The following is a 10,988-nucleotide window of genomic DNA, read 5'->3' as shown; positions in this document are numbered from 1 at the left end:
AGATAGAGAATCGGCAATTTTTTTAATTTACGGCGAAAAATACGGGAGAAATTGAGGCACGTGTAAGATAAAGACGACGCGTGGGTGACCGCTTCCGTCGTACGGCGAGCATCAAGTGACGGATGTCTCTTGGATATTCGACGGGAACGTTGACGAAGATGCAGCAACAGGGCAGAGAACGTCGCTCCTACGTTCAGGTCGGATATTCCGCGGCTAAATAATGGTGACAGGATATCCGGTGTGGGGGGTACGGGGGGTCCTTTGGGGGTGGCGTCCATGTGGGGTGGATGGTCACCTCCTTTCTTTCCTCTCTCCTACGACCCACCTCCTCCTCCAGGACCTCCTCGTCAAGGTGCCCCAGCTTTTGGTGTCCAAGAATACTCTTGCTGTTCTCCGCCAAACCTCACCTACCCCTTTCCACGTAGAGCTTTGCGAGCACACGCTGTAACAAAAGGACGGACATTTTGGTTATTGCTCTGCTGGTTAACAGACCTCTGCTCCTATTGTAAATTCTTTTCCGCGCGTGGATCTATTTGCAAACGTGTATAAAACATCAGATATAATAAATCAGTATTACGAATGTTCGAATAAATCGATTTAAAACAGGTATGAGTTAAACTATTCTTATCGCGGAATCTTCCTCTACAATGTATACGTATACATTGCATTTATAATAGGATTACGTCGCGCATAAACTATTCATGTAGGCACTGGAATACGTTGCAACCATGGGCAATTAACCGTAAAAAACTTATGCAACTACTTTCAATTCACTGCCGTACATTTTTAAGCGACCACCTAATTGCATCGCAATATGGGATATGAAAGACGAAGGACAACGGGTCAGACCTATACACGGCAGATCCATAAGAACAAATGAGCTTAGCGGTCAATCGAAGCAAAGTCGTGATGTGCACAATATTATTCTGTATGCAGGTATCCTTGATTCAAGAAACAAACTTTTTCAGACCTGACGTGTATGAAAGTAAAGCACGGAAAATTGTTCTATCCTTCCCATTAAGTTATCAGAAATCACCGCAAAGCATGCCTATGATAAGTTAATCGATTAATCATACGCAGAAATTCTGATCGTACGTATAATAAAAATTCTAAATTAATACATTAACTGTCGAGTTGAATCAGCCTCAACTGTGACCCAGCTCTTCGTTGCAAATGAAATTGCTATGAAGCTTGTCAGCGATAAAAGTGACGAATCGTTCACTGTTCTAGATTAAATATCTTCCTGTTAGATATGTAATGTCTACCTCGTTCACTTAGCCGTAAGTGTACGCGTTCGACGACGTGCGAAATTTGAAATTCGCAGCTGTTGAAAAAATGTAACACCGCGATACTCAGCAGCAGGAAGTTCCGACAGTGCTAAATTCTTCATAGTTCCATTTCCTTCCCGACCGGCCATTCTGCTACGATATCGAGCCGGATAATGCGCGCTCGTCCGCTTTAAAACCGTTCCGCCTTCAGTAAATATCACGGGTCAACGATGATTCATTGGAACACTGGTTAATTGGAATCAACCCGTTGAACGACATACGTAACAAGTTGGAACCCGATAATCCTTGGATACAAGTCGCGACAAAATAAAATCGTATTCGAAATGAAGCTTCGGTAAGCGTCGAGTTTAATGACACTGTTTTGCTCTAAATATAGAAACGATAAGCCTTGATTCGATAATCAATCATCGTTTGATACGCGTAGATATGGATCGACAATTCTCGGCCATTTTCGATGCATTTGCAATCTTAAATACGTTTTCAGCGGGTATTTTTAACCGTTTCAGGAGCTGAGCGAGCTGTTGGATAAGTTCGATATTAGAAGCTTTACATTGCCACCGTGGACAAGGATACACTGTCAACGGTTCGCACCTGTCGCGTTTAACAAAAGTGCTGTTAACGACATTTACTAAACTGACCGCCGACCTATATAAAAGTATCGTCATCGACAGGCTTTCTCCATCCCGTATCGGTGATCACTCATAAAATGTACGTTCAGAGTAATCCTAACGACGTGTTGAAAATGGTATTAATCGATTTTTAACTGCAATCTCTGTCGGGTCACTTTCGAATTTCTACATGCTTCACGCATTTCCATTTTTTAATAGTCAATGATTTAGTTGGAAAATGTTAAACGTTTCATTGTTTTGTAACACTTCGTATAACTAATTTCTTTTTGGTCACAAATTGATGATTATATCAGTGAAATAAATGACCGTCCAAACATTCCATCGAGACGTTCTCCACGGTTCGAAGCTGACGCCAGAAAGATGACCGAGCGGGGTTTTCGTCGAGAAGCATCGAATCCACTCGTTATTTTGGGGATTTGTTTGATGTTCGTGTCAGGTTGTTTGCGATGACGTTCGAAGGTTTCAGCTATCGGCATGAATGAGAGTTTAAACGTATGCTTTATCCTCCCTGTGATGCTAATTGAGTTAACGCCGCGTACGCTGTGTGCGGAATGAAATCTGCAACTTGAGGCTTTGCAAACGCAGCAACGGATTTTAGCGTGCTCGAATAACGCTCTAAACACGTGGAATTCACATTTTTATCACTTTTAATCATATATATGCGTATATATATAGATTTATTAACTATGATTACGTACACTTCTTAAACGTCTACTCATAAATATTAACTAGAACTCGGCGAGTGAACGTGAATTTTATCTCGCAACTTATAGTTTGCATGCTCGAACGATATACGTTTTATGAACTGAGGGAGATTAATTTTACTGCTTAAGTTAAACCAGATCTACTTTGTCAAATTTAAAACTTAACAAATCGGGCTACATAATTCTCTCGCGTACATTTAACCTGCCGTTTACTAATTTCCGAGGTCTATAAAATTTGTCCAACAAATTGTTTCAACATCAAGATATGAATATTCATCGAGTCGTCCATAATTTTTCAAGAGATCGCACCGTGAATTTAAATATAAAATAATGACGACAAATTTAGGTAGCGGTGAGGGCTGAAAAGAAATACGCGGATAGCTGTTTCCATTAGACGCGACCAAGTTTCGAACGAGTTACGTGTCCTCGAGGTTCTACTACGAAGTTGTTCCAATTATGCTCGTTTTTAAATCCACGGGCATTAAAAACAAATAACAGTCCCGCAGGCAAGTAAGCTGGCCGAGCGTTATTAGCAGCGGTGGCGAGAAATTATAGAGGCGGATCGATACCAAGACTCCTTCCTCGGAGTAGTCAAATATTTGAAATCGCGCGCGAATAAACCTATTTCGCGGCCTAACGAGAACTCGATGGCGTTTCAACAGGGACGCGGTTCAAATGTAATTGAAGAATGTGCCAATTTGCGGCTAGACGATGGTTCTGGCAGATGTCGATATTAATTTACGACAATAAAGAGGGAACCTTTGTACCGCGTGGATACGGTAACGTGGTTGATGATAAACCGATGGCCAAACAGAATGGAAGAATACGCGGACTAAATAATTGAAAGGATAAGTAATTCCGACCCTAAAAAACTGTTACCGCGCGATCTAGAGTAATTCAATTTCTGATACACGTAGACGGGAGTCAAGGCTAACCAGTTCGTTAACATTCCCATTATCGACGATTAAAGTATCGTTCGAACGTTATTACTAGCCGTTTCTTTTTTTTGTTATTGCACATTGTAATTGTACGCGTAATCAGTAATATTAAAACATATTAGAAAATAGATATATTCTAACATTTTCAGGAGTTAATTATTAATAATGGAAAAATTGAGTAAGTAAAAGTATTGGAAGAGGTCCAAAGAATCCGTAGAGGCAAGTACGATATCTTGGAAAACCGTGGAACATAAATAAAAGAAAACTGATTTCCGAGTTTAAAAATAACCATCGTGGACCGTCCGACAATAAAAAGGGAAAAAGATATCGAATCGCGGGGATATTGAAAATGGGAAAAAACCTGAAGTAATCTTGCGATTTGCCTTCTCCTTTTTTTGTTCAACTTTTCGCTTTATCTCCCTCACCGTGTTATAACTTCGACCGACAGTCGGACAAGTGTATTCGAACCAGTATTTTGAAATCTCCGATCGTAAAGTATAATTACGTAACATATAAGGCAGATATTTTTCTATTTTTTCTCGCACTTGTTTCGCTTTCAATTTGACAGAATTTCACAAACGCGACGCGTGACAGATGCATACGTACGTATAATGCACGCTCTATCAACAGATCGAACGCAACATTAATCACTGTCGAGGGACGAAAAACACACCAGAACGAATCCGTCTATTGAACAGATCTGGTGTTCGACTTTTGCTGATCCGCGTTACGCGCAGGCAATAGCAATAAAAGAGATGATTGTGTTCGAAGGTAGAGATATGGTAGATCAGGCATGGCCAACTGTTTTTACCCCCGGGCTGTGTTGAAAAAAAAACCTTTTCACGAGCCAGACGAAATATTAAAATTGAACATCAAACAGATCATATCGAGTACAGATCAGTATAAATGTTTTAATTCTTTATAACGGAAACCTTTTTAAAAATGTAGAGGTATCGAAAAGTCATTCAATTAATTCCTAGAAGTTTCAATATTACTATTGAGAAATCGTTCGCGGATTACTTAATTAAGTAACGAACTTTGCACCTATTATTCTGAAACATCTGATGTACGAATAATAATCAGCCGAAACAATTTACGATTGTACACGTAGCAAAGCACACATTTTTTATCCTCTCCTTTCAGATTTATTTACCAAATATAATTTAGCAACGCGAACACACTTTCACATATTTTTACGATTAGATAAGTTCGCGATTGAACGAACTCCTTGCATGCCGTTGCAAACATTTAAATCATAGGTATGGACATTAGCTTATATTCTCCGCACGAAATTATCTATCATTTCTAAACACAATTTATCGGGTCTCGTTACTGGCCATTTTTATTTTCTTAAGCTGCAGAAGAGGCCAAATACGCGATATCTCGCGAACGTTTCACAATGCGTCAAGAATAGCAATAAAATGAAATGCAAGAGCCCAATAAACGTCCCTTTCTCGCATTTCATAGTAATCGTAGCCAGAAAACGGCGTGTTTGCCGAGCCCAGCCGGTAAAACAAATACGAAATAAGGGGAAAAAAGTGCTGTATTATTTCTGCACGACACATCATCGTGGCAAATGTTTGGCGACGATAAGGAGTAAAGTTATCTCACGACACTGCATATATCATAACGAGAAATATGCGTTATAAAACAGTCGAGATAACGAAATTCAGGAGGTAATCCTCGGTAAATGCTCTGTCACCGTTCATCGTTTCATAAGGTGATCAATAATTTGTATCCTTCCCGCGTCCACCGCCCCGTTCTTTCCACACCCCATTCATCTTTCTCTGCCCAAGAAACACAAAGAATCGTCACACCTAGAATTACTTTTCATCGACGAGCACGTACCGATTCGTACCTTTTCAATACGTTTCTCATCGCCTTTTTCATTCTCCCTCGCGATGTTATCGAGCTTTTGTTAATTTTCAGGTTCGTTGATATCGCGAGCGATTCTATCTTATCTCTCGTCGAGAGGCTTCGAACGTGACGTTCCGCGCAAACATCTCCTCAGATTTTATTATAGATGCTCCGCTGTTTGAATTAGCGTATGTAGCCACTTTAGATAATATTTGACTGGAAATGTATCAAAACTTGGGGCCATCTCTCGCGACGAAAGTTAAGACGAAGAAGAGAATCAAGGATGCTCGTATCATTTCTAATTTCAAGGATTAGTTGCGTAGTCACGTGCGATAGTCACGTCCATTGTCACGGTTTACGAGTTTACCAACGATTACCGGAGCAAAATTAAAAATACATGGGGAAAAAACAAATATCATGTTAGCACGGATTTAGGACCCATGTGTGAATGAGATATGTACCATTCACATTCGAATGTATTTATTTCGTTGGTTTTTAATTAATACTTTACGAGAGACCATCCCTCCACTGCTACAATGATATAAATATCGTTTTATCTAATACGTGACCCTCGAAAAAGAATTCGAAATTCTTCTAAATGGCCCATGTAATAATTCGAAACTGATTAAACCTGTTATCAGCCGCTAACAGTTATCTGGTGAACGAGACACATGTTCTATCATTTCGGTACAAATGACCGCAGAATCGTCTTCTGGCAGTCGTATAAATGACTAATACAACTACTACGACCATGATTCCCGGTTAATATTACCCGATTGTGCAACTATTGGCTCGGAAATAGTTCGCGGTTGGAAGATGAACAGTCTCGGGTCAATCTCGACTCTATCCGCGATATCGGGTTTTTCTTTTCGTTTTTTAAGCACTTTGCACACGCGTGCACACACACGTACGCAAGTACACGATATTCTTAAAAGGGGTAGGTAAGTTTCGGTGCAGTGGTCGAGCCATTCCTAAGGGTTTCGGGGTAAAAAAGGAACGGTCCGTGATAGAGGAAACAGAGCAGTAATGGAAGAACCGGCTTAACGAGTGCACAGGGAAAACCGAGCACGGTCAACAGAGAAATGGCATTTCAGAAGATGTCTCGGTTCCGAGTGTTACAATTTGATGATTCACTTCCTTCTATATGGCAGATGAATAACCATTCTAAACTTATGCCGTTTTATGACATGGCTCGCGACTTGATATGAATAATGCGTTTCGTTTGAAACAGTTAGCATTATAGATTAATCTTCCGTTGACCAGAGAATTTCATATCTTCTACTGCTTCATAATATTTCAGAGGAATATGGGATGCATTGATATTTCTGCGAGTAACAATTATGTACTTCCTTACTTAATGCTCGATATTCGTCACGTTTGGATCATAAATAGTCCCATGCATCCATGCCACGATGTTACGAGACATTTATTATTCGATCGTAATAAAAAATTACGGTCATTATATGTCAGTTCAATAAGAAATGTGTTATAGTGATAGAAATTTACGAGACTTGTAATTAAATTATCTAGTCTTGATACAATGTTACGATATGTAAAACTTTTCTAAACAATCATTAAAAGTTGAATTAGCGAAAATTAAAAGCGCTCATCGTCTTAACACCCGAGGCTTTTGCCGGTTTCATTGGGAAACGAAAGTATTCCCGAGTACGACGGAAGCTCATTTGGAAAACACAGCAAGTACGCACGATGCATACATTCATGATATCATGATTGGCCGATTGCCAACCATATATAGATATACCCACGCTGTCTATTTTCTACTCGAGTTTATCGTGTTCCTTGACCATTACCCTCCATCTCATTTCATCCTCCTTTCGACTTTTCTCCGTTCGATTTCTAAAGTCCTTGCAAATTGAAATGTTGCAAATCTCAATCGAAAGACCTATAAAAAGCGGAAAGATTGCGAAGCAAAAGCTTTGATTTCACTTTGATTTCCAAGTATTTACAACGTAACCGATAAACGATAGAGTCGAAGATTCCTATCGTTTCTTCGAATTTGTACTTTCGTACGCTCGATTGTGTTTAGACTAATCGGAGGGACGTGACTTTGCCAGACTTTCGAGTGATTGCTTCGGCGAATCAGAAGTTTCGATAACAATATGAACGAAATGAAAATAAATGCGAGGCATTTAAGTCGCTCGATATCGTGTCGTTCAACGTGAAACCGACCAAGATGGAGCGCGATGCGTTAACGTTTCTCTCATCGATCGCGTGTTACAATGAACTCTTTTTAGTGCTCCTCGGCCCCCGAGATATTGATCCTGACAAATTGTCGAGATTATCGTACGAGATGAGTAGCGAACGTCGCTGTGAATTTATTTAACAGCGAAAAGAGTTTTCGAGCAACATTAACGCATCGACAAATGTTAGAAGAGAAAGAAATTGAAATAGTTCATTTGATCAACGAGACAAACCAAATCGGTGCGCGAGTAATCAAATTTATCGTACGCTGTATTCAGTTTGATTTAACAATTTAGAAGTAGAATATACTTCGCACGTTAACAGACCTTTCAAAACCAACGAGACGCGCGCTCAATGTTGTCTTCAACAATTATTGCTATCATTGAGACCTGTTGGCTGTTAAATTCTAACAAGACTGCATGTTCAATTTGAAAAATTGTATCTTTCCCAAGATCGGTAACTGATAAGTGCGAAAGAAAAAATGATTACCTTGACGAGCACCAGAAATCATGTCTTCGCATAGTAAAAGTTTCATCTGGTTTTCCCACGTTTCGTCATTGAAGGCATAAACGCGCATCCAGGGTTGTAATGTTCGTCCTTTCTGCCAGCGATCACCGTGCAGATAAGAAAATCATTTCTGTTTAATTAATGCCCAGTATCCGTAAGGCTTCCACTTGGGGCGTCGTTCATTCCGCGTGGCTCGTAATCGTAACAAAGAATTGATTTCAGTGGGTCAAGGTTGTGGCAAGAATCCTTCGCAGCGATCGACCACCTTCTACCTGGGCGATTCAAGGTGGCAACGAAATCACGACGACTTTCGAAATCGGCGCAGCCACGAAAAACTTTCCTTAATCCCGCCGCGATTACGAAATGCCCACGCCGTTCGACGATCTCCGTCGATCTAACATCTTCGTCCGTTACCTCGCATCAAGGACGTTCGTAAAGCTCGAGGATCGTGCAAGTTCGACGGCCGTTTAAAAAAACAAGATGAAAACTTTCGGCCTTGCGTACAATTTTAACCGGATCACGAACCACTCGATTCACACCCAGCCGGCATAAATTCTCAGAAGAAAGCGAAGAAGAGTTGTATACCACTTGGTTCACCGACGATCGATCTAGCCGCGAGTTCGAAAGTTCCCAGAGTTTCTTTAGGAACTGCAGAAAACCGTGCAAGCACAGATCGAATATAGCAAAAGTTCGTAGCTCTTCATGGAAACTGTACGAATCGTCACCCAATGTCACCGGTGGAAATCTTCGATTTTCTTGCGGTTACTCTTCGTTTAAGCGATGAACGTAGAAAAAAGAGGCACTTGTCAACATCGAGCACACTTAGCGGTGAACTGGTGGTTTCTTTTTAATAAAGATAAAAAAAAATCTGAGGAACAATGGCGCGCGTCGGTGGCCGCGTTACGTTACCGGTCTTCGTGTTTGTTTCCCGACTCCACGAAGGGAGAAAAGCGTTCCAGCGCGTGTGTTTACACCGATCGAAAAAACCGTCCGGTCAGAAGCTTACACCATTCTCGACTGACGGGCAAAACCGCGAGACGGCATTTCTCCATCGGTGCGCGCCTCGATCGGGGAAAAAGCTTCGCCTGGTGGGGAGAAGCACGCCGGCAGGAAAACGCGAAAGTTCCCGCGGCACGCAACCTTTTTAATTGGAACGCTACCTTTTTTCTTTCTACTTTTTCACCGAGTTTATCGTATCATTTTTCTTTTTTCTTCGTTTCGATTTGGAGATCGATAGCGTGGTTTATACTTGAGGAAGGATAATATGGCGGTAAATAATACATTCTGTTCGATAGGGAAAAAGAAGGGAAGGTATTCGAGAGAAAATAATTCGTTTGGGACAATGTTTAATTCCCTACAAATCTATATTGGAAATTAGCTACGTACCTATACCGAGTTTTTTTTTCTCCTACGTGAACTATATATTTTTTATGCGATACGTACACTTCGCTCTAGGCAATAAAAATTCCAGATATTCCCAGTATTTATACATTTCGGTTGTTCCCATGTTCGCGATATGTAAAGTCGTGCGTTTGAATTTGAATATGTATAACATTTATCCATATATCCATTTATACATATATCCAAGACTATTTTTTATCGTACTCCCTCCTGTTGGAAATAAAAATGCGGAACGATACGTACGTTCATAATTTAGCATTTCGAACGATCTTTAACACAACTGAATAGTGGGACGAAAAGTCTTAGAACTTAAAGTTTTAGACTTGCTACATAATTATAGCATTATAGATTAAATGCGGTTAAATTTGCATAACTCATGCCGCTGTGTGAAGAGAACCAGAATGACTAATCAGGCATGACCTCGATATTCAAAGAACAAGAGTGTTTCGATTGTGTGGACTGCAAAAGTGTAATTACTGTAATTATTCTAGGCCATCTCAACATTCGACAAACTAAGAATGTGAATCCGCGAAGAACTAGTTTTATTTTTGCGCCCAACGTGGATCTCGACAAGTAGATTTTATTTTCCGATTGCCTGCTCATCATAACCCTACAATCGGTATCTACAAAACTTCGATAGCGTGGTTATTAATTACTTCTTGTTACACACGTACGCATCACTTGATTCACGATACTTCGAAGTGATATTATATTTATTAATCGTCTTTTTAACGAGGGAATCTATCTCAGTGAATGTTTGAAATTACTGTCGTTAATCATTTCTTGTCAGACGACTCGTTTAGACGGTCACGAAAGTGCTCGTAAGCAAAGAAATTTGCCCACTGAACGATCCAGGAGAGAGAGAATACGTATATACGATATAAATATGTAAAAATTAGGACACGAGCACAGGGCTTCGAGTATGTTCCAGGTAACAATGGTTCGTAATGCTCATGAGACCATTCCTAGACGGGACTGTTAATGGCACCGGTGACATTTTACAAATGCCACGTTACTGACATTTTCGAATACTTTTGTCCTAAATTATAATCATATGCCAAGGTTCCGTCGATAAAATATTTGCCGTCGAAATTTCCTCAATCGACCAGGGGAAATAAGAAATGAACGGTGCGAGTATGGTTGCGCGCCTTCGATTCACCGTTTCGAACAACTCCATGGTCTTTGAAGAAAAAAAAAAAGAGAGATTTATGGTATTATCACACTGCAGAACTTCTCAAATGATGTCATACGTCTTATCGGTACCAAGTTTTCAACGATATTGCGGTTAATTGACGCTTCCGCTTTTCAAGGATGCTCGCTTTTCCATCTCGACTTGAATTTCAGCATTTTACGAAAAGTAACTTCATAAAATTTACTAACTCAAGATTCATGGAAGTAAATTCCTCAGAAGTGAAATATCGACGTTGTAATTTGAAGTCTTTCAAACAACGAGATACTTAC

At 40.2% G+C, this 10,988-nt stretch overlaps 1 long non-coding RNA gene across 1 annotated transcript; it reads right to left on the bottom strand.

Annotated features, from left to right (window-relative positions):
* Positions 1–3: 3 nt before the first annotated feature.
* On the bottom strand, positions 4–8,206 carry LOC143422457 (uncharacterized). The gene is made up of 2 exons (XR_013101716.1): positions 8,109–8,206; positions 4–442 (listed from the first exon to the last, which is right to left on the bottom strand). It is a non-coding gene; the product is annotated as an uncharacterized LOC143422457 (long non-coding RNA).
* Positions 8,207–10,988: the final 2,782 nt, after the last annotated feature.

This window comes from Xylocopa sonorina, chromosome 3 (genome assembly GCF_050948175.1).
Source record: "Xylocopa sonorina isolate GNS202 chromosome 3, iyXylSono1_principal, whole genome shotgun sequence".
NCBI lineage: Eukaryota > Metazoa > Arthropoda > Insecta > Hymenoptera > Apidae > Xylocopa > Xylocopa sonorina.
The sequence above is the reverse complement of the archived record's forward strand: the minus strand, read 5'-3'. Positions and strand labels throughout refer to the sequence as shown.